At 36.5% G+C, this 23,109-nt stretch overlaps 1 protein-coding gene across 4 annotated transcripts in view; it reads right to left on the bottom strand.

The window, feature by feature from the left end:
- Positions 1-14,560, bottom strand: part of ARHGAP15 (Rho GTPase activating protein 15) — a 621,973-nt gene extending 607,413 nt beyond the window's left edge. The window contains exons 1-2 of one of the 4 annotated variants that reach the window (XM_054699701.1): positions 14,453-14,560; positions 12,233-12,367 (exon numbers count right to left, since the gene is read on the bottom strand). The gene's annotated coding sequence lies outside the window, so the exon portion shown is untranslated. Of the gene's footprint in view, positions 1-12,232; positions 12,368-13,285; positions 13,323-14,452 lie in introns of those variants that run through there. The other 3 variants (XM_054699703.1, XM_054699702.1, XM_054699704.1) reach the window with 3 other exon arrangements.
- Positions 14,561-23,109: the final 8,549 nt, after the last annotated feature.

Raw genomic sequence — 23,109 nt, 5'->3', positions numbered from 1 at the left:
TTTAGCAACTGGTGGAGCCTAGAGTTGATTTTGGTTTGTCTGACTTCCTTGCCTGTGGTTTCAGTTGTAGTATTACTCCATTCATTTAATTTAGTCTCTTTCTTCCTATTAGGAGTGCTTCTCTGAGTAATGGTGCATTTTTCTCAGTGGGGTATGGGCAACACCTGTTCGTATTAAAGACCACATTCACTCAAGGAGGAGAGAGGATATTTGTGGCTATTTCTGGAGATTTTTTTCACTAAAGGACAAATAATAGCCCAAATCAATCTCAAAATAGAATCTATGGGTTACTCTTCCTTCCTGTATATTTCTATGAGGGTATGTTTTAATTTTTTAGGGTTGCCATAGAATACTGCAAACTGGGTGGTAATTCATTATCTTGCAGTCAGTTTTTTGTAACTCAGCCCAAAGTGTTGCCTATAACTTTTTGAATTATTCTACATGAATATTAATTCTTCAAAATTAATGGGTATTTTAATGGGTGTTTTTGGTGAGTTACTTCTTGAGCTGCTCAAAGGAAAATTTCCATATCAACCAAAAATTGACAAACAAACAAGAAAAGATTGATCCTTCTTCCTTCTCCCCCACACAACCATATTGAGGAAATGAAACCAATAGCAAGAAATTGTGTTTAATGAGTTTCGTAATCTTATCATAATACTTGGAATTGAGAAATCAATCAAAATTATCCTGCATGATTTTTATATCATAATGAAGGGGGGGGAAATGGTCATTATTTGATTCAAGACAACCTGATTAAAAAAATTATACTTTATCTAAAATTCACACTACATTTAATATTTTTAAGACAATTATTTTACCAAAATCTAGGCAAAGTTCTTTTATATATATATATATATATATATATATATATATATATATATATATATATATTTTAAATCTTGTGCCCATTTTCTAGATGAGGAAATCAGACTTAGAGAAATTAAGTAGCTTTCATAAAATAACATATATAATATTTAGCAACTGGTGGAGCCTAGAGTTGAGTTTTGTTTGTCTGACTTCCTTGCCTATGTGCTTAATGTATTTACAGTCTGAACAATGAATAATAAAAGTTCTGAACTAAAATTTGGCATACATATTTTCTCACTCTATCCTCAAGCAATTCAATTTTTCCATGCTTCACTATCTTCTATTAACTCTATTTGAAGTTTCAACTTTTCTCATTAGCTTGCTTGCATCAAGACCTCTCCTGTTGTCCGCTGCTCCCCTCAGCAGTGTATTTTGTCAGTCTGCCTGCTCTGCTCTCCCCTCTGGCTCTGGTGAATTCTCTCACCCTCCCGCACTTCTGACTGTGCCAGTGCTTGTATAAATAAATAAATAAATCTTTAAAACAAATTAAAAAAAAAACCTCTAGATAGAATACATTAGATGTTAACTATATTAGATAATAGATAATTACACTTAGATTTATTAACTTGAACACAATCATCATTCTTTAGAGTAAAATAAACCTGAAATGGGCAAAAAAGATGGTAATAGAAATTAGATTATGAAAAAAAGACTCTCTTGCCATGGTCTAAACAAATTAGCAACTATGACAATAGTAAAAATGAAGGAAGGGAATTTTTGCCCCTAAAACAAGGCAACTGACTGACTCTGGAATAAGTGACAAATGAAAGTTAATAGGAATTCCAAGATTACTCATTCAAGTGACTTGAGGAATAGAAGTATCCTAACTGAAGTTAGGTGAATGTAAAGGATTCCATTGGGAGATTATGGGTTTAGAAATGAAGAACAATACTGGGAGTGAGGCCAAGGCCAGTGATAGAAATTCAAGGGCCAAATTTGAGGGATTAAAGGTCAATCTAATGTCAAGGAAATTTCATGAGTAGAGATGATGATCCAGAACTATATCATCCATTAGAAACATAATCTGAGTCACAAATTTAAGAGTTTCTGCTAGTCACATTAGAGGAGTACAGTGAAGCAGATAAAATTAATTTTAGTAATGTATTTTATTTAACCTAATAAGACATTTTATAATTTTAGTATATAATTAATATAAAATATTAGTGAATTAATTTCATTCCCTTAATTTGAATTAACCCTTTGAAATCTGGTGCTTATTTTATACTCAGTTTCTTCTAACATTGGAATATTAAATTCAAATGGTAAATAGCAATTGTGGCTAGTTACTATCTTAATGGACATTATGAATTTGGGGGATTTAAGGCCTGAGGAGAAACAGAGTCCAAAAGAGAGAAATAAAAAAGATACCTGTAATAAAAGACAAACTAAAACAAAACCAGTTTTCTTTCTTCCATATTTTATCTCTATATAAGACAACACACGTAGTTAATATATAACAGGTTTGCAACATATGGCACTGATTTAGAAATAAAACAAATTAGAATCCTTTTAGACCTTTTCAGACTATACAAACTCATGAATGAAGTCCAGCATTACTTAACTGCTTACACTTAAAATGCTTAGAAATTGCAGCATAGCATAGTGAAAATAATTTGGATTTTGAATTACCCAGATCTGCCTATAAGTCAGAACCCAGTCTGCCAAATAGCTCTATAAATTTGGGCATTTAATGATTTAGCCTTAGCTTCCTAATTTTTAAACTGGGGATTTGCACACTCTTACTTAATTTTTGTGAATATTAAATGCTATTAGGGATGCAAATATCTGAAATATAGTATGCATTGCATAAGTCATAGGAATGTTGATTATTAGTAGTATCACTCTTATATTTTATGTTGATGAGTGTTACATCCTACGGTACACATCTTGAGAATAAGGAAATATTACCTATTTTTTATAATACCTTTCTAACTACCACAGGGCTGGAAACACCACTGGAATTATCAACACTCATTTTTTTTGTCCTATATTCACTTTCTTTAAAACAATCATTAAATTATAAAGATATCATATGAAGAATCAAATTATTTGATTCTTCGGTGCATTTAGCAGAAAGAAAACAATAAAATCTACCACTCAGTTCTAACTCCTAAAATTCTAATATGAATTTTTTTAAAGATTTATTTATTTATTTATACAAGCACCGGGTACAGTCAGAAGTGTGGGAGGGAAAGATAATTCACCAGAGCCAAAGCAGGGAACAGAACAGGCAGACTAACACTGCTGAGGGGAGCAGCGGGCACAGCAGGAGAGGTCTGTCACGCCATGTGGGACGCTCACCGGGGCCAGGGATTGAACTGGCACTGCAGAAGCTGTGGGCAGCTTCGCCGCCCAGCGCTCAACTGCTGCGCCACCAGGGGAGGCCCTCTGATATAAAATTAACAGAAAAGAGAAATTTACCAAAACAAAATTTCCCTTGACTCAGCACCCAATTTCCTGAGCATTCTACCTTTCATAATGCTTTTATATCTCATTTTAACTCTGAGGTTGGCATCATATTAGTGGAGACAAGAACATAAAGTTCTCTAAGATTTTCAGAAATGAATCTAAAATGAACTTAAACCATATTTTTTTAGCAAGACATCTTATAAGTTGAGTACTGAGAAGTGGTGGGTGTTTTCCATTAGTACATGTCAATGTGTTCTTAGAAGGTGAGTTATTTTTCTCTGTATTAGAAAGACACCACACTATATAATGGATCCACACTTCAATCTAACCTTTCATCATTGCCAGGTTATTCAAAATGTACCTATAAGGTAAGGTTTTATTTGTTTGAAATATATTTCTAGCTTCTGTACCCTTATATATATCCTATTTTTTAGAACCAGCAGAAGACATATAAGGTCAATACCTTCATTGATCATTTGATGTAAGGTGAAAATAACCATTAAGTAAGTATATATAAATATAATGTGAAGTGTGTGTGTGTGAGTGTGCGTGCATGTGTGATATATAACTCCCCATGTCCAAAATTCCATTTAGGAAAACAGAAATGGAATAATGAGATAGGGGATGACTTGCAAATCATGAAAGGATACTGAATTAATTTGAAGTATAATAGAAGTCATTTAGAATGCTTTAGTAAGAGTTTTATGTTTTAAGGCTTAGGACCTGGAGAATTACCATCAGATGAATAGCAGAAGTAAGGAAATGATTCAGGAGAATTCCATAGTAAGCAGTGATGAGAAGAGATTGAATTCTGGTAATTTTAAAATATATTTACTCCTTGTTAAATGTCTAATCCATTCCTGCTAAGATAATATCTATTAACTAAAAACCCCAAATACCAAATTAACATATGTAAATATAAAATATATGAACAGACTACAAAAGTGGTATAAGTACTCACGACAATGAGAAAAAAAAGTATACAAAATAATAGTTTATTTTATTGTTTCATCTTATTTTCCCTGCATCTTTATCAGTATTTTCATTGTTCATAGGATAGTTTCCTGTCCTTCAGAGTCTATATAAGGACCACAAAGAAAAACAAATTTGGGGCACAAAAATACTCAATAAAAGATTCTAGAAGTTGTGACTTTTTCAACTTTCTTTAGTTCATTCAAAATGTGCAAATCAACATTCTGCATGTATTTTGTATGATTTTTTTTCTAACTTGAAACTAAAAAGTGAAGCTAAAACCATGAAATCATCAAAATGTCCTTTATTATAGTGTATTAATTTAGCAATTTTTATGGGGAGGGAGAATCAATCACCAACAAACAGAATATTTATAAAAATAAAAAGAGAGCTTCCCTGGTGGAGCAACAGGTTAAACACAGCACTGTGAAGTTACCGGTAGCCTCTGCACCACGAGTTCAGTCCCCAGCTTGCCAGGAAGATACTCACCTGGTGCAGCAGACCTCTCCTGTCTTGCCTGCTGCTCCCCTCAGCAGTGTATTTCAGTCAGCCTGCCTGCTCTGCTCTCCACTCTGTCTCTGGTGAATGCTTTCATCCCCCACACCTCTGGCCTGTAGCTCAGTTCTTATATGCATGAATAAATAAATACATATTTTTAAAAAGCCATTAGACTGAAAAAAAGATATTAACTTATTAAGAATGATTATTGAGAAAATTAAACAGGAGAATGGGAATTAAGTCAAGATTTTGTAGTCTGCTTATTGATGAAGAATTCAATATGGTTTGGGGAGGAAGGATGAGGGAAAAAGTGAAATCGTAGGCAATTCTTAGTATTTCTATGAACAGATATGTGAATGGTGGTACCAGTGAAATGAAGGAAAACAGAAAGAAGCAGGGTTAGTTTGGGGGTGGTAATCCAATATTACTTCAATGAAAAACAACACAATTTAGGGCCTCCCCGGTGGCGCAGCGGTTGAGCGCTGGGTTGCGAAGCTGCCAGCAGCTTCTGCAGTGCCGGTTCGATCCCCGGCTGCTCCTCGGCCACCAGGGTAGGGCCCCACATGGTGCGCAGACCTCTCCTGCCACCCGCTGCTCCCCTCAGCAGTGTACTTCGGTCCTTCTGCCTGCTCTGCTCCCCGCTCTGGCTCTGGTGATTTCTCTCACCCTCCCGCGCTTCTGACTGTACCCAGTGCTTGTATAAATAAATAAATAAATCTTAAAAAAAATATTTGATATTTTCAAAAAAAAAAAAAAAAACACAATTTATAAAGCAGAACTAACAAAAAAAAGTGCTAAGTTTTGAACATACTAATTTTGGTGTCTCCATGAGACATTCAAGTGGAGGTGATGAGTATAAATTTCATTTATAGTTTCAGCACTAAGAATAAAAACTTTGACATTAAGATGTAATTAGAATATTAATAGTATTTAAACTCATAACACTAAATAATACCATCTAGGAAAAAAATCTAAGAAGACAAGCATTGAGACTAGAAGAGTAGAAATCTGAAAATTGAGTACAGGGAATGTGAACATTTAGAGGGTCAGATGATGAGGAGAGGTTAGCAAAAGAGATAGAGAAATGGCATTCTGTTAGTTTGAAGAAAAACTGTAAGAATGAAACATTCCAAAAGTCAAATGGAGAAGTTCAAGAGAAAAATTGTTCAGTTATATCAGATACAGTTTAGGTGTTGGATAATATGAGGACACAAAAGTGACTATTGAATTTGATAAATTGAAATCTTTGGGGGCCTCCCTGGTGGTACAAGGGATTAAGAGGCAACAGTATGAAGCTATCTGAAGGCACTGTATCATGAGCTCAATCCCCAGGCAGGGAGCTACCCATATGGTGCAGTAGACCTCTCCTGACTTGCCCGCTGCTCCCCTCAACAGTGTATTTCAGTCACTCTGCCTGTTCTGTTCTCTACTCTGTCTCTGGTAAATCCTCCCACCCCTCACACCTCTGGCCTGTACCCCGGTTCTTGTATGCATAAATAAATAAATCTTTAAAAAAAGAAACCTTTGGGACTCTGATAATAGCATGTTCTGCATGATTTCTACAGCATTGTATTTTTACATCTAAACATATTTAAATTCCTTTGTGTATGAAGCCACCTAAAAAGTTTTCACTGGCTAGGTAGCACATTGATTCTTTGTGTCTCATATTCTTAGCACAACACAGTGTATTTAGTTGGAACTCAAAATTGTTTATGGAATTGAATTGGAATTATGCCCACCAAAAAGAAAAAAAAAATTTTAAATCCACAAATGTATAGTTTGCATTGACAGGGAAATTTTTATTAAATATTATATTCTGTCTAAGCTTTAGCATCCTATAAGTACTTTTATCAGATATGCTTTCCTATAGAAAAGATAGAACACATAAAGTAAGTATTCTCTCAACTTCCTCTCCTTGTTTCATTTGATCTATATCCAATTCATCTACATATACACTCATTAAAGTACTCTTCTTTCCTTAATTTATCTACTTGAGCTAGTAATTACAACCATCTGTCTTAGTCTACCCTGATACCTTGTTTCTGGATATATTTTCTCTTGTCTTATTTTTATTCCTTTTCTCTTCTTCACTTCAACATTCATATCCCATCCCATTTTAAATTACTGCTATTTCAAGTTTTATAAAAGTAGAATTTTGCATCGTAGCCCTAACTTCTTACTTCTTAAAGCATCTCATTCTAAGACTAGTACTTCATTAATGCCTTTTACTTCATTACTTTTTACTTCATTAATGCTTAATTAATTAGAGCATTGAGGAAGGATACTTTCATTAGGAAAAATAATTTGACTTTTAATCATTTAAAAACAGGTTAAACCTCAATCATAATAATGGAAATATCAAATAAGCAGTGTTGAAATATAATTTACTAGGGCCTCCCTGTTGGCACAGGCGGTTGAACTCCTCGCTGTGAAGCTGTCCGCAGCCTCTGTAGCACCAGTTAGATCCCGGCTGGCCGGCAAGAATCCCACATGGCGCGGCAGACCTCTCCTGTCTTGTCTGCTGCTCCCCTCAGCAGTGTATTTCATCAGTCTGTCTGTTCTGTTCCCCGCCCTGTCTCTGGTGAATCCTCTCACCATCCCGCACATCTGGCCTGTACCTCGTTTTTGTATAAATAAATAAAAAATCTTAAAAAGAAATATAACTTTCTAGACATTGGCAAAAACTGAAAAGTCTGGCAACACAAAAAGTTGGAAAGCTATGGAATTTCTACCAGCATTCACATTTTTTAAGTGCTGGTGGAACTTCAAAAGTTACAACTATCATGAAGGATAATTTGGCAATAACTCTCAAAAGCATTTTATTTCTTTGCTCATAAACAAAAGATATTTATGAGAATTCATTCCAAAGATATATGCTCAATGTACACAATTACACTGAAATATTGATTGCATTGGCAAAAAACACTGAAAATACCCATGACTCTAAATTAGAGACTGCTTAAATTGAGTCTGACATAACCACACAGTAGAATACTATATAGTTATCAAAAAGAAAATATTCTTTTTACTGTGAAAATATCTCAAAATATTACTAAATGATAAAAAAAACAAGGTGGAGAGGTATGTGTAGTAGGCTACCTTCAATATAATAAAGAAGCATTTATATACATATATGCAAATATATGCTTTTTGCATAAATTATGAAAGATTAAAAAATAACTAAAAAAGGAGTTGTTTGCTGGATCTAGGTGGGGCAAATGAGGGCATATAGAAATAAAAATGTGAGAAAGACTGTCTCTAAAATTATTTTGATCCATTTTGATAGATCTCTTATTCTCAAATTAAAAATAAAAAAGACCTTCATAAAATGTAAAAACTCAGTATAACCACAGACTGCTTAAGTATCTCAAGGTATCTGGGCAGGCAAACTAGTGCCTGAACTTACAGAACTCTCTCTTCCTTGGCAGGAACCATTTGAAGGTCTGAGGTCCTGATGATGGATAATACAATGAGATACAAAATGTGGACATTCAGTTAAGTTTACCCCTGTTCAGCAATGCCCTTGTTATCCGTAACCCTGAGTCATAATTTGTTCAACAAGTCTACTCTACAGTAATCTCAAACTGTCTTTTTGGCTTTACACTCAAGCTATACTTGAAGCTAACAATACTAAACTTACTCTCCCTTGGAAATTCTTTATTACTCCATCCTGTCCTTTGGAATGTTTCTCACCTCTCCAGTTCTAGCTTACTCTGTAAACTATTAATATTACAAGGACTTACTCCAAATGTGTCCTGATTTCTCTGATATGCTCGAATGATAAAATTCCTGCAAAATTCTCAGGCTTGCCTGGCACATATCGGAAATACTAAAAAAAAAAAAAATGAATTCCTAATATAACATTCCTTAGATCTTTTTATGTTGCTTGACAAATTTTATTTGCATTACAGTTATTAAAGTACTAGTCATACTACATTATAAGTTTTTAGATACAAGTGGTACGCAGGGTGAGGGAGTCATACATGAGTAGCTGGTAAAATACATGATTAAACTGAAATCCTGGTTGCATTCAGACTTATCCTTAAACTAGCACTGTATTTTGATCTGATGACAGGATTAAAAGAAGTTGCATATCTTAGGCTTTTAAATGTGACCATTTGTGGTTGTGTAAAGGAGTTCTGTGGCTTTTGCCACAGAGAAAGGTGGCTTATACTTTCTTGTGGAGAAAGCATTTTAATTAAAACATGTAGAGACCCCTCTTTTCAGGGGCTGTTACCAAGATTCAATTAATAACTCAACTATAGTCATGTGACCCAATTCAATTCGATCAAATCTCAATCTGGAATCTCTACAGAGGTGGTACAGGAAAGGGGACTCTCACAAAAGAGTTTGCTGGAAGGATCATACATAAACCTGAAGCTTTCTTGTCAATGCAGTGTCAACTTCTGCCAGAAACTGCTTATAGCATAGTTAAAAAAAAAAAAAAAAGCTATGAAAATGAGACCTAACTCTGATTGTACTGTTGTTTGATCTCCTGGGGTCAGTCATACATATCTGAGTTCATTTTCCTTAGATTTTTCAATTATACAAGTCAATGCTTATATCTTTTGATTTTTCAATTATACAAGTCAATGCTTATATCTTTTGACTAGACAAATATTAACTAGTTTTCTATCATTTGCAAACAAAGGCAATTTAACAACTAAGTTGAAATTTAGAGTGCTTTTAAATATATTTCAGATTCCATTTGGATTACCATTTATTTCAGAATGCAAAAATAGATGTCTTGGTACCAAAAGAGTCAAGATAGTAAATGATTTTTAATATATATACGTAAAAATGATGACACTAAGTATTTTCCAAGTGCATGGGAATACCAAAATAGTCTGAAGAAGTATAATTTAGATTATAGATTTAGATTATAGATTATAGATTTAGATTATCTATTAAAAGAAAGTTGGTATTTCTTCAAAAAAATCTTAGAGAACTGGTACTATTTCTGTGATAGACCTTTCATATGAGATACTCTCAGAAATTTTGCTTTAAATACCACAAGCAGGACCAATGTTTAACAAAATATTATTTTGGCCCCCAAAAGACGGTCCCCAACTATTTGTCATTATACTTGTCTCTTCCTTGATATAGAAGTCGTCAATATTTACCTGTTCCTGCAGCTTATGTCTATTAAGATATCTTACCAAATTCGACTAGGAGGAGAGGGGGAAGCCTGCCTAAAAAGTTAAAAAAAAACAGAGCTCTGTAGCCTTCTCTATAAGCACAGATTTTTTTTTAAGTATGTGTCCTAAGTGCTAGGAAATAGGATGAGTAAGTTTCAAGGGCCATAGGGATGATTCGGAAGCAGCAAATTGGGGTCTGGGAGATCACAAATCAGGGACAGAATAGACCATTTCAGATTTAAAAAGAACAGGAGGAAGATTATCAAGGAAAACTTTTTTCTTCTTTACTGAATTTGGCTGAGTGCTGGCCCCAAATGGAAAAGTATGATATTATTTTAACAAATAAGCTTTGAAATGACTCTCCAAACAAGATCCCCTGCATATATTTTACTTCAAAATCTGTTTCTTATTTATTCACTTTATACACACACACACACACACACACACACACACACACACACACACATATAAAGGCATAGTAACCTATGGTAACTCATTTGTGAGTAATTCTTAATATTTGGTCCACACATTCAAAAGATAATGCATCACATGTTTTTACAAATAATTCTGAAAATGTCTGAGTTTATACACCTATCATCTCTTCTTATTCCTCTTTATAAATTCATACTAAGTTATGTCTAAATAATTCTTAATTTTGTACATACTCTATAAAGTATTTATAATTTTACTTTTAGTAAAACAAGTTTTATAAATAATTTGATTTTTTTAATATTAAATGATTTTAAAAATGCTAATGGATTTTTCATTACCCAATGCTTATGTGGATATTCTTTCATGCTAATGTGAAAGCACATCATGTGTTTATTCATTTGATATTCCTTTATAATAAAATGAAGTAAAGTAATAACTTATCCAGACAAACTATATGAATTATACAGTTTCTATAGTTAGAGGTTCAGAACCACAATATTGGAGTCAGATTTAAATAATGCTATCCATTGTGAGGAAATACAACAAATTGAAAAACTAATCAGAATATCAAGGCAAACACATGTTATCAGGGTTTTATTACTGTATAACAATAAAAAAAAGTATTGAACACCAAGTTCTAATCTCTATTTTTTTATGATCATTTTAATAGTCAACAAGTAGAAAGCTTCAGTACTGACAATTGAAGAGATCTTAAAATGGAGTGTGCTAGTATGCCTAATAATTTCCTACTCAATTGACCACATCAAAAACCATTTATATGTGTCTTTCAGTAGGAGACAATAAAAGAAAAGAAAATTGTTGCCACTTATCAATACTGTAACCAATTTTTAATAACACAAAAAAATAGGTGTTGTGGGGGCTATCTCTTCCCCCATCCAACAGCACAATAAAAATAATAAAGGGAAGAATAGATCATATCTGCAACTTTTATTAAAATTCTTTCAAAAATCTATAGTTGGATTTATTTTGGTGTTTGTCTCTGAGATTAACAATACTTTTATATTTTCTGTACATATGTCATAGCACACAAAGACAGTCTGTGAAAGAATAAAGGCAAAATAAAAGTTCTTTTCAGTTTATGATTAACAACTTTTCATTTTGAAGGTTATTTCTTTGGAAAAATCTCAAAGAAGGAAAATTATATAACTACATGAAAAACAAAAGTGTATCTCAAATTTGCTTCTTTTCCCAGAAGTAACGTTCAATGAAGTCAACTGTTACTGTTCTTTTAAACATAAGAGTTTTGCTTAAAAGAGACACTTACTCTCATTTTACCCTACATATTGAAAAAAATTTAGGGGGAAATACTCAAATGTAATGCTAGAAATCCTTATTTTACATTTTAGAACTTTCATAGTTTTTAATAGCTATTTAATAAACTATATGTTTGAGAATCTTTATAAAGTTTTCTGAAGTCAACTTTACCTCTTTACTTTATAGTGGCTATCTTTCATACTGCAATTTAGATGTTTTTTCTTATTATCCAGATGCCCGTTTCTCTTTACTATCTGGAACTTGAATGGTATGTATTTTTTATAAAACAATCAGTTAAAGATACAAAGCCTGACATTTTCTCTAGTAGTTATTTCTAAAAGCAATTTCAAATGAAAATTATACCTTATTCTGTCTTTACTACTTTAGTATAAAATAGTCGCTACTGATCCTGTTAGAATATCTTAGTAAAGGACCTTAGATTTGACAACTACAAATATAAAATGAATATTCTTCCTACATCAAAAAAGATAAGCTGACGTTTCAGCCACAGGTAAAAAAAAAAAAATCAGTTCTTTTTTTTGTAGAAATGTCTGTATATTCGCAAGAAAGCATAGGTACTTAGCCGAAAATGTTCAAGTTTAAATTTAATGTTCAATTTAAAAGGAAAACTCACTTACCTTTCCCGGTGATGACTTGTTATTGAAACTGCCATCAACTTCTAAGTGCTAATAACTCTTTCAGCAAAAAACGGAAAACAGTCAAGTCACATGTTGTAAGAGTAGGCCTACGTTGGATGCTGCTTAATTTCAGTACTTAAGAAAAAAAAAAATGGAGGGGGGTGAGGGTTGAACATAAAAACTTGCATGAAACCACTTCCTGCATAGATACAGTTAACCACATGCATCGCAGTTATTCGATTTTAAGACATTGCCTTGTATAGTCAACAACATCATTATTTTTCAACGTGATTTTCAATTTTCAAACGCTACACATTTACATAGGCTGCATCAATTCTGATTTAGTGGGGAAAATATGAAGTTAAAAATTCAGCAGGAGGAGGGGCAGGCTGCTATGCACCGAAGGAACTTCCTCTTTCTCTGCCTTCTAGCAAGGGTTTAAAAGCTATCTCTACTAACCCTCCTTGGGTTTGAGCATATTCATATGCGATCAGGAAGCTCTGCCTATTGACCTATTGACGTAGTAAGTTAATTTCAATTCACAGAGCTGGTGCTTTGGTCTCATGGACTGACTCACAAAGAGATGCCCAGTTCATGAGTTCATGGGCCTTGAGATTACATTAGAACTTCAGAGAACACAGCCCAAAATCTTGCTGTAATGGGAGCTGCACTACTCATGTCGTCTGACAAAAGTCCGGGCATGGGGCAGATTTCTGAAAAATCAGGAATCTCGTTAGCTGACTCCAAGATTCTCCTCATTTGTTTATGGCTAGTTTCTACCATTGCTAAAAATATGCATTTAAAAGTAAAACTGCAAATACTGATCAATTACTCAATAACCAATTTGATGGCAAATGGCACTGCATAATACAATTATTACATTTTTTATAAAATTAGTCTTTCTCTGCCAAAAGGCAGTCAACATTTGGCCTTACAATAACAAGTGAAAAAACTTCTGGGAACAAAAGGCTGTAAACATCCCTTGGCCAAGTCTTTAATATGGAGATGTGGTCCTTTTAGGCAAGAACTAATTGGAGAAGGAAATTCCTTTACTTTAAAGATAGCAGTTGGGTGGCAGACGTGATCCATTCTCCAAGTGTAAGAAAATTCCTGATGAGCCAGGAGGCGCCATAGCTAACTCCTGCTAAATTCTTCCTGTTTGTTTAGGGCTGATTCCCCTGGAGGTGACAATTGGTATGGTAGCTGTTAGAGTATGCATTCAAGAATAAGTCAACAGCAATTTTATGACTGGTCAAGCTAAAACAATATAGATAATAATTTCTAAATAAAAGCCTTCTGTTTTTTACTTTAATCAATTAGTTATATGTTGGTCTAAACTTCATAGGTTAGTTAGAAATAATCTTTGTCTCTCTCCCCCCAGGTAACTTCCTGCCCTTTGTTTCGCTCAGCCCATAGTTAATCCTTCAACCATGGCAAACTTAGAAATGTTAGTGGTAGACACATACACTCTTTGCTAGTAATAAAATAACTTTTAATCATGAAAAACCGAACATTAATTGGAGACAATTTAGGTTTTAGGTTCCTGGTTAATGCATTGACACTTTATGCTGTGGCACTTGCTTTAATGTTCAGACTTTACAGTATATAATATTTTTGATGTTCTCTATAAGCCAAATATGCTTCTACCAAGAACTTACATTGATTCCACTTATTCCATGCAACAACCTTCTGAGGTTTTATTATATCCCTTTCTTTTTTCTTATAAGGAACTGAGGCTAAATTGCAAAAATTAGTAAGGAGTAGAAGTGTAACAGGGTGGTCCCCAGGAAAGGGGGAGGTTCCCTGCCCCCACCCAAGGGAGGGTGGAGCTGAGCAGGAAGAGGAGAAGCTGAAGAAGAGACTGAGGAAGGAAGGAAGCAGGATGGAGCCAGGAGACCTGGAGGAGGCGCATGGAGCCTAGAGACACGTGAAGAAACTGCGCTTGTCTTTGGGTTGTGGACTGGGTGACACAGACATGGGTGAGACCCTGTGGGGAGGTGACCATGGCAGCTTTTATCTTGATGTTGATTTTGCTCTTTTCCTTCCGGGCTTGTCCGGTTGTTTGTGACCCTTTTCTGTGGGTCCCCACTGGAAGATGCTTTAGACTTGTGGCAGGCTTTGGAGCTTTGCTCTGGGCCAATCCCATTTGGATGGACTTTTACCTACGAAGGGACGGGTAACTTTGGATGCTTGATTTAGAAACTAGATTATTTGCCTTACCTGTATTGTTTCCTAGTTTTATTAAAGTTCCTTCCCATTAAAGTCTCATATGTGTTGATGCGGCGGATGGCAGAACCCATTTAGAATAGGCAGGTTTGCGGGGTTTGGGCTGCCCCTCTCCCTGTCCTATAACAAGCAGGAACCAAACCCAGGGACTCTAACCTGAATGAGCCCTTGCTCTAAATTACAATAGCTAGCTCCTGACCTCTTGCCATGCATCGCAACTTTAGTTCAAATTCTGAGTCCAAAACTCAATTTAAAGATCAGGAGAGAGAAAAATAGCAGAATATACTTTAAAAGGGAAGTTAAGAAGGAAGGAAGAAATGGTAAGCTTGATGTCCTGGGAGCTAAATGTGTCATTTTGTAACAGGGTGGTCCCCAGGAAAGGGGGAGGTTCCAGCTTCCCTGCCCCACCCAAGGAAGGGTGGAGCTGAGTAGGGAGAGAGGAAGCTGAGGAAGAGACGGAGGAAGGAAGCAGGATGGAGCCAGGAGACCTGGAGGAGGCGCATGGAGCCTAGAGACACGTGAAGAAACTGCGCTTGTCTTTTGGTCGTGGACTGGGTGACACAGATGTGGGTGAGACCCGTGGGGAGGTGACAATGGCAGCTTTTATCTGGATGTTGATTTTGCTCTTTTCCTTCCGGGCTTGTCCGGTTGTTTGTGACCCTTTTCTGTGGGTCCCCACTGGAAGATGTTTTAGACTTGTGGCAGGCTTTGGGGCCTTGCTCTGGGCCGACCCCATATGGATGGAGTTTTACCCACGAGGGGATGGGTAACTTTGTGTGCTTCATCTAGAAACTAGACTCTTTGCCTCACCTGTATTGTTTCCTAGTTTTTATTAAAGATCCTTCCCATTAAAGTGTCATATGTTTTGTGTTGATGCGGCGGATGGCAGAACCCATTTAGAATAGGCAGGTTTGCGGGGTTTGGGCTGCCCCTCTCCCTGTCCTATAACAATTTCTTATAACCAAGAGTTGTTTTTTTTTTTTTAAGATTTATTTTATCCTTTAAAATCAGGAACAAGACAAGGATGTCCTTTCTCACCACTGCTCTTCAATATAATACTGGAGGTCCTAGCCAGAGCAATAAGACAAAGAAAGACATACAAGGAACCCAGATAGGGAAAGAAGAAGTAAAACTGTCACTATTTGCAGATAATGTGATAATATGCATAGAGAACACTAAAAACTCCACGGAAAAACTACTCAAAATAATCAACCAGCTCAGTAAAGCTGGTAAAATCAACACACAAAAATCAGTAGCCTTCCTATACACAAACAATCAATCTGAAGAAGAAATCAAGAAAACCAATCCTTTTATAAATGAAACAAAAAAATCAAATACTTGGGAATAAACCTAACAAGAGGTGAAAGACCTTTACAAAGAAAGTTATAAAACACTGTTAAAAGAAATAGAAGAAGACACAAAGAAATGGAAAGACATCCCCTGCTCATGGATTAGAAGAATTAACATTATTAAAATGTTCCTCCTATCAAAAGCAATATACAGATTCAACACTATTCCAATAAAAATCTCAATGACATTCTTCAAAGAAATAGAACAAATACTGATGAAATTCATAGGGAAACACAAAAAAACACAAATAGCCAAAGCCCTACTGATGAAAACAAAGGAGAAAGATGGTATCATACTTTCAAACTTCAAGCTACACTATAAAGCCATAATAATTAAAACAGCTTGTTATTGAAACAAAAACAGACACACAGACCAATGGAACCGAATAGAGAGCCCCGAACTAAAACCAACTTATATGGACAACTGATCTTTGACAAAGGAGCAAAGAATATGCAATGAAACACGGACAGTTTGTTCAATAAATGGTACTGGGAAAACTGGACCACCACATGCAAAAAATGAAACCAGACCACTACCTTTCACCATGCACAAAAATCAACTCAAAATGGATAAAAGAACTGGACATAAGACCTGAAATCACAAAATATATAGAAGAAAATATAGGTAAAACACTACAAGACATACAACCCAATAGCATCTCTAAAGACTCATCACCCAAAGCAGAGAAAGTCAAGGAAAAGATAAATACCTGGGATTACATCACACTGAAAAACTTCTGCACAGCAAAAGAAACATTAACCAAAACAGGGAGACACCCCAGTGATTGGGAAAAAAATCTGCACTACAGTCAGCTGATAAGGGACTGATCACAAAGATATTACAAAGAAGTCACACGACTCGGCTCAACAAAAACAAAATGAACAATCCAGTCAAGAAATGGGCAGAACACATGTGGTACTTAATACATGGGATCTCCTCGATGCGTGTCCAATTGCATTTTAAATAAACTAAACCAGGTGTAGACCAATAACAAATTCCAACTCTTAGTGAAACAAGGCATGTAAAAAATATGGAGCTGCTTAGATGCTCACAAAAAAGATTGTTCTAAATCTTTAAATAATCATTTAAAATGTGGCATTATATATTTGTCTGAGACATCACACAGATCTTTCTGAAAGTAAATAATTCTAAATAAATGCTTTGGTCAAAAAAAAAAAAAGAAATGGGCAGAAGAACTTAAAAGACATTTCTCCGAAGAAGAAATGCAAAATGACCAACAGGGATATGAAAAAATGTTCAACACCCCTTATAATCAGGGAAATGCAAATTACAACCACATTGAGATACCACATTACACCAGTAAGAATGGCACATAACAAAAAACAAGCAACAACAAATGTTGCTGAGGATGTGGTAAAAAAGGAACATTCCTACATTGCTGGTGGGAGTGCAAACTGGTCCAACCACTATGGAAAGCTGTCTGGAGGTTCCTCAGCCTACTAAAAATGGAGCTACCACAAGATCCAGCAACTCCACTATTAGGGATCTACCCAAGGGACACAAAAACATTGATTCAAAAAAACACCTGTATACCTGTATTTATTGCAGCACTATTTATAACAGGTAAAACCTGGAAACAACCCAAATGCCAAAAAATAGATGACTGGATCAAGAAGATGTGGTATATATACACAATGGAATATTATTCAGCAATCAAAAAAGATAAACTCATGCCATCCACAGCAAGGTGGATGGAGCTAGAAGGAATTATGCTCAGTGAAATAATCCAAAAGGAAAAAGAATGATATCAGATGGTTTCATTTATACCAGGAATATAGGGGAACCAAATAAGACACCACTGTAAAAAAAATAATAACAGTACAAAACACAATAAAGCAAAAACGGACAATTATAAATCAGAGACATCCTGCAGGGGAGGAGGAGGGAGAGGGATTAGAGGGAGGGAGGGAGGAGCACAGGGGACTGAGGTGATGGTGCATGGGCCCATTGGTGAAGGAAACTCTATGGGACTACATATGAGGGGGTGGAGGGGAAGCAAATATTGTTTAAAAATGAACAATGATGTAAAAAATTAATATAAAAATATTTATTTTATGCATATAAGAACTGGGGTACAGGCCAGAGATGAGGGGGATGAGAGGATTCACCAGAGACAGATTGGGGAACAGAACAGGCAGACTGACTGAAATACACTGCTGAGGGGAGCAGCAGCTGAGGCAGGAGAGGTCTGCTGCACCATATGGGTAGGTTCCTGGCCAGGGATCAAATTCATGCTGCAGTGGCTGCAGATAGTTTCATAGTGCTGCCTCTTAACACCTTGTGCCACCAAGGAAGCCCAACTTGTAACCAAGTGTTATAGAAAAAAAAAAATGTGTCTACTCATTCTCTCATTCATTCAATGAAAATACATAATACATTTACTTTATTCTAGACAGTGCACCAAGCTCAAATACAGAATTTGTGGAGATTTCTCATGTCACTGCGTGGGATGCGACAGAATGAGGAAATAACATAAAGCATATTAGTCAATAGGTCCAAGTGTAGTAAGAGAAATGAAGAAAGTTAAGCAATGCCAGCAAATAATAAATACACACAACTCTTCCAAGATATCATAATCAAAAGAGAAGTTAAATATAGTTTAGATATGTAATGCCTTGAGATGGAAGTGTGACAAGGGGTTTTGTTCTATTTGTTGGTTTTTTTCAGATGGGAGGAAAATAGTTTAATTCTATGCTGATTACAGTGATGCAATAAAGAGGGTAAATTTGGTGATACACCATAGAAAATGGAGACTCAGCAAAGCAATGACCCTGAACAGGTAAAAAGAGAAGTATTGGTCTTGGCATCAAAACAGATCACAGGAACAAGAGAAAAAGGAGATTAGACATAAACGAAAGTGGATGGGTATGTGTTTTCGATAGTGACGCTTTTGACAAGGTGACTTTTGATACAAGGCATGGAAAAGTCAAGGCTTGAACTTGGTGAGTGTCTGGAAAATAGGTCCAGGCAAAATACATGGGAAATGCTAAAATGGAGCATATATGGCAATTTGAAGAATAGCAAAGAGACATGTAAACTTAGAAAGTAGGGAATGGGGGTGAGATTATCAAAGGCATTGGAGTCCAAAGTGAGAACAATATTCTTTATGCCCTTTTAGAAAGCCACTATGCTAGGTAGCAAGAATTTATAGACAAAAATCTCCATTTCCCAGGCCTCCCCGGTGACGCAGTGGTTGAGCGCTGGGTTGCGAGGCTGCCTGTGGCCTCTGTAGCGCCGGTTCGATCTCCGGCTGCTCCCTGGCCACCAGAGGAGGGTCCCACATGGCGCACAGACCTCTCCTTCCGCCCGCTGCTCCCCTCAGCAGTGTACTTCAGTCTGCTTGCTCTGCTCCCCGCTCTGGCTTTGGTGGGTTCTCTCGCCCTCCCGCGCTTCTGACTGTGCCTGTAACAGGGTGGTCCCCAGGAAAGGGGGAGGTTCCAGGTTCCCTGCCCCACCCAAGGAAGGGTGGAGCTGAGCAGGAAGAGGAGAAGCTGCAGAAGAGACTGAGGAAGGAAAGAAGCAGGATGGAGCCAGGAGACCTGGAGGAGGCACATGGAGCCTAGAGACACGTGAAGAAGCTGCGCTTGTCTTTTGGTCGTGGACGGGGTGACACAGATGTGGGTGAGACCCATGGGGAGGTGACAATGGCAGCTTTTATCTTGATGTTGATTTTGCTCTTTTCCTTCCGGGCTTGTCCAGTTGTTTGTGACCCTTTTCTGTGGGTCCCCACTGGAAGATGCTTTAGACTTGTGGCAGGCCTTGGGGCCTTGCTCTGGGCCAATCCCATTTGGATGGACTTTTACCCACGAGGGGATGGGTAACTTTGGGTGCTTCATTTAGAAACTAGATTCTTTGCCTTACCTGTATTGTTTCCTAGTTTTATTAAAGTTCCTTTTCATTAAAGTCTCCTATGTTTTGTGTTGATGCGGCGGATGGCAGAACCCATTTAGAATAGGCAGGTTTGCGGGGCTTGGGCTGCCCCTCTCCCTGTCCTATAACATGCCCAGTGCTTGTATAAATAAATAAATAAATCTAAAAAAAAAAACAAAAACAAAAAGAATAAATACATTAAAAAAAAAAATCTCCATTTCCCTTCCATTCCCTCCACCTCAAGCAAGGCACTCTCATCACATCTTAGTTTATTGTTTTCAACTTATATGTTTGGGTATTCTGATAAGGTTAAGGTCTGCCTTACTTTTATTGACGTAAATTGTCACAGGGAGAAGTCTCCAGGCTCTTGTCTCAGGAACATACATCTGGATATTTGTTCCTAACTAGTTTCCAGGAACACTGACTCCAGGTCTTTTTTGGGAGCCTCTGAGTATAGCTAAAAGGTAAAGAGAGGAGATGCACTACTTAGAAAACATTACAATTAATGCTATAGTAGCATATGCAAACTCAACTGTAATGAAAAGATGTCCAGTTCTGGCATCACTGCCTACTGAGCACCAATTGATCTGCCATATCACTGCAAAGATAAATGCAAGAAGCATAAATTAAAAAATATTACAGAGCTAAGTCTCCAAGGGAAAAAATTAAAAAGTAAACTCACTGAAAGACACGATTAAAAGGGAAATCTGAAGTTAATGGAACAAATCTGGAAGCACCTGCTATGGCAATTTGAGGAGTATGTCATACCTGGGGTTAGGGGTTTTCATGCCCATTGAGGAGAAGAGACTGTACTCACTGGGCCTCCCCACTATCAGGAATTAGAACTGATTCTTGATTAAAAGGTGGGACCCTAAAATCACTATGACTATCACAAAAGAGGAACTAAAACAGATTAAAAACAAGAAAGTTTATCAACATCAGGGTTCTAGGTTCTAGAAAACAAAAATCAGTATTTAGTGAGAAACTGGTAACCAATTTATGCTGAAGATCCAGATGCATAATATCTTCTCCAACACGGGACATTCTGTTGTGAGCCAGCCGCAGCAGTCTGGGTGTCAGGGGTTCCTGAAGGATGGGAAGGCATAGGCGCAATTGTAGAGAAAATGGTAGGGGAAGGGGTGAGGGAATGAGGAGACTCAGACACTTGATCAGGGTGCTGACATCATCCTGCTGAGGGTCTCAGCAGCCCTTTATTTATACTAAGCAAATCGTGAGTACACAAGCATAAGGTAGGAAGATAACAATCATCACATGTCCTTTTTCAGGAGCCATCACATGTCCTTTTTCAGGAGCCGCCAAGGGTCTGTTTGCCTTCCAGCAGAGGTGTAACATTTATTATTTTTGTCTTAGAGAAGGCACAGTTGCTAAACAAATGTTTTCAAAATAGTTATTTACTTTAAACAATCCAACAGTTATTTTATTACTAGTAAAAAGCGTAAAAAGCGTTTGTGTCTACCATTAACATTTCTAAGTTTGCCATGGTGAACGATTAACTATGGGCTGAGGGAAACAAAGGGCAGGAAGTTACCTGGGGGAAGGGAGACAAAGGAATTTTTTCTAACTAACCTACAAAGTTTAGACCAACATATAACTAATTGATTAAAGTAAAAAACAGAAGGCTTTTATTTAGAAATTATTATCTATATTGTTTTAGCTTGACCAGTCATAAAATTGCTGTTGACTTATTCTTGAATGCATACTCTAACAGCTACCATACCAATTGTCACCTCCAGGGGAATCAGCCCTAAACAAACAGGAAGAATTTAGCAGGAGTTAGCTATGGCGCCTCCTGGCTCATCAGGAATTTTCTTACACTTGGAGAATGGATCACGTCTGCCACCCAACTGCTATCTTTAAAGTAATGGAATTTCCTTCTCCAATTAGCTCTTGCCTCAAAGGACCACATCTCCATATTAAAGACTTGGCCAAGGGATGTTTACAGCCTTTTGTTCCCAGAAGTTTTTTCACTTGTTAATGTAAGGCCAAATGTTGACTGCCTTTTGGCAGAGAAAGACTAATTTTATAAAAAAATGTAATATTTGTATCCTGCAGTGCCATTTGTCATTAAATTGGTTATTCAGTGATTGATCAGTATTTGCAGTTTTACTTTTAAATGAGTATTTTAGCAATGGTAGAAACTAGCCATAAACAAATGAGGAGAATCTTGGAGTCAGCTAACGAGATTCCTGATTTTTCAGAAATCTGCCCCATGCCCGGACTTTTGTCAGACGACATGAGTAGCGCGGCTCCCATTAACATTCCACGCCAGCAAAGTCATGTAAAATTACTTTAAAACAGTGAAAGCAGAAGGCAGTTAGAAGAAGTAATTGCAAAACTATTATGTAGCAACTACTTCCTCAACCCAGAAAGCATGGAAATGCAACTCAGCTGCCACACTGGCATCCCTGTGTAAGGTGCTTTCATGATGAAAACAATGCTACATATCGAGAAAAGATCAACCATTTGTTAAAGGCAGCCTGTAGGACAAAACAGGACAAGCAGAGTCCTCCAAATCTGGTATTAGACTAAAGCTGCAAAAAAATCTACAAAATGAGGATATTTAAGTTGAATACAAAGAAGAGAAAAGAGATAGACTATCAAAAAAATAGAGCCCCATTTAAAAAAAAAGACTGGCATTTTTTATTAAATTTTTTTAAAACATATATTAAAGTTTTATATAATAATGTTCTTGATGATCAGAGTTTTCTAGCACTAGATAACTGCCCATCTTCCAATGTACTATTATGTGTCCTGTCTAGTAAATTTATCATGAGTTCTTTGACACAAGCATTCTCGCTGTAAGCATTTTCACCAGATAACCAATTGTTTTAAGGTAATTTTGCTATAAAAAAAAAAACCTTGTCATTCTGTTCTGACAGTTTGAACTATTAGTTTGTAAATCCTTCAATGAGCATAGCAACCCTTCCCACTCATCAAAACCAAAATTTACCAAGTAATGGCAAATATAAAAGCTAGCAATTTGCAACAATTTTTGAGAATATCAATTATTAGTCCTTTAGCTAATTTAGATATGAAAGCTTTTTTCTAATGCTGTCTTTGTTACCGAACGCCGGCCTCAGTTTCCCTCAGCCAATAAAAGGAAACTAAGTTTGAGGAAAAGGAAAGCGGTTTTATTTGTCGACAAATGAGGAGGGAGGCAGACTCATGTCTGAAAAACCACCGTCCTGCTCTTTGGCAGTGGGCAGGGGTATTTATACAGGGGGAGATGGGTAGGCGTCTGCGAAGGGGAGGGGGAAGGGGTCCGCACAGAGACAAGTGGGCGCCAGCTCAACAGGGAGATGGATGGGTGTCAGCTCATTCATCTTAAGGGAAGGGGAAGGTGTCAAGGCACAGAGAGGGGTGATGGCCAACTTGTTTTCCTTAGGGCG

This window comes from Talpa occidentalis, unplaced genomic scaffold (genome assembly GCF_014898055.3).
Source record: "Talpa occidentalis isolate TD23 unplaced genomic scaffold, MPIMG_talOcc4v2.1 talOcc4.3, whole genome shotgun sequence".
Taxonomy (NCBI): domain Eukaryota; kingdom Metazoa; phylum Chordata; class Mammalia; order Eulipotyphla; family Talpidae; genus Talpa; species Talpa occidentalis.
The sequence above is the reverse complement of the archived record's forward strand: the minus strand, read 5'-3'. Positions and strand labels throughout refer to the sequence as shown.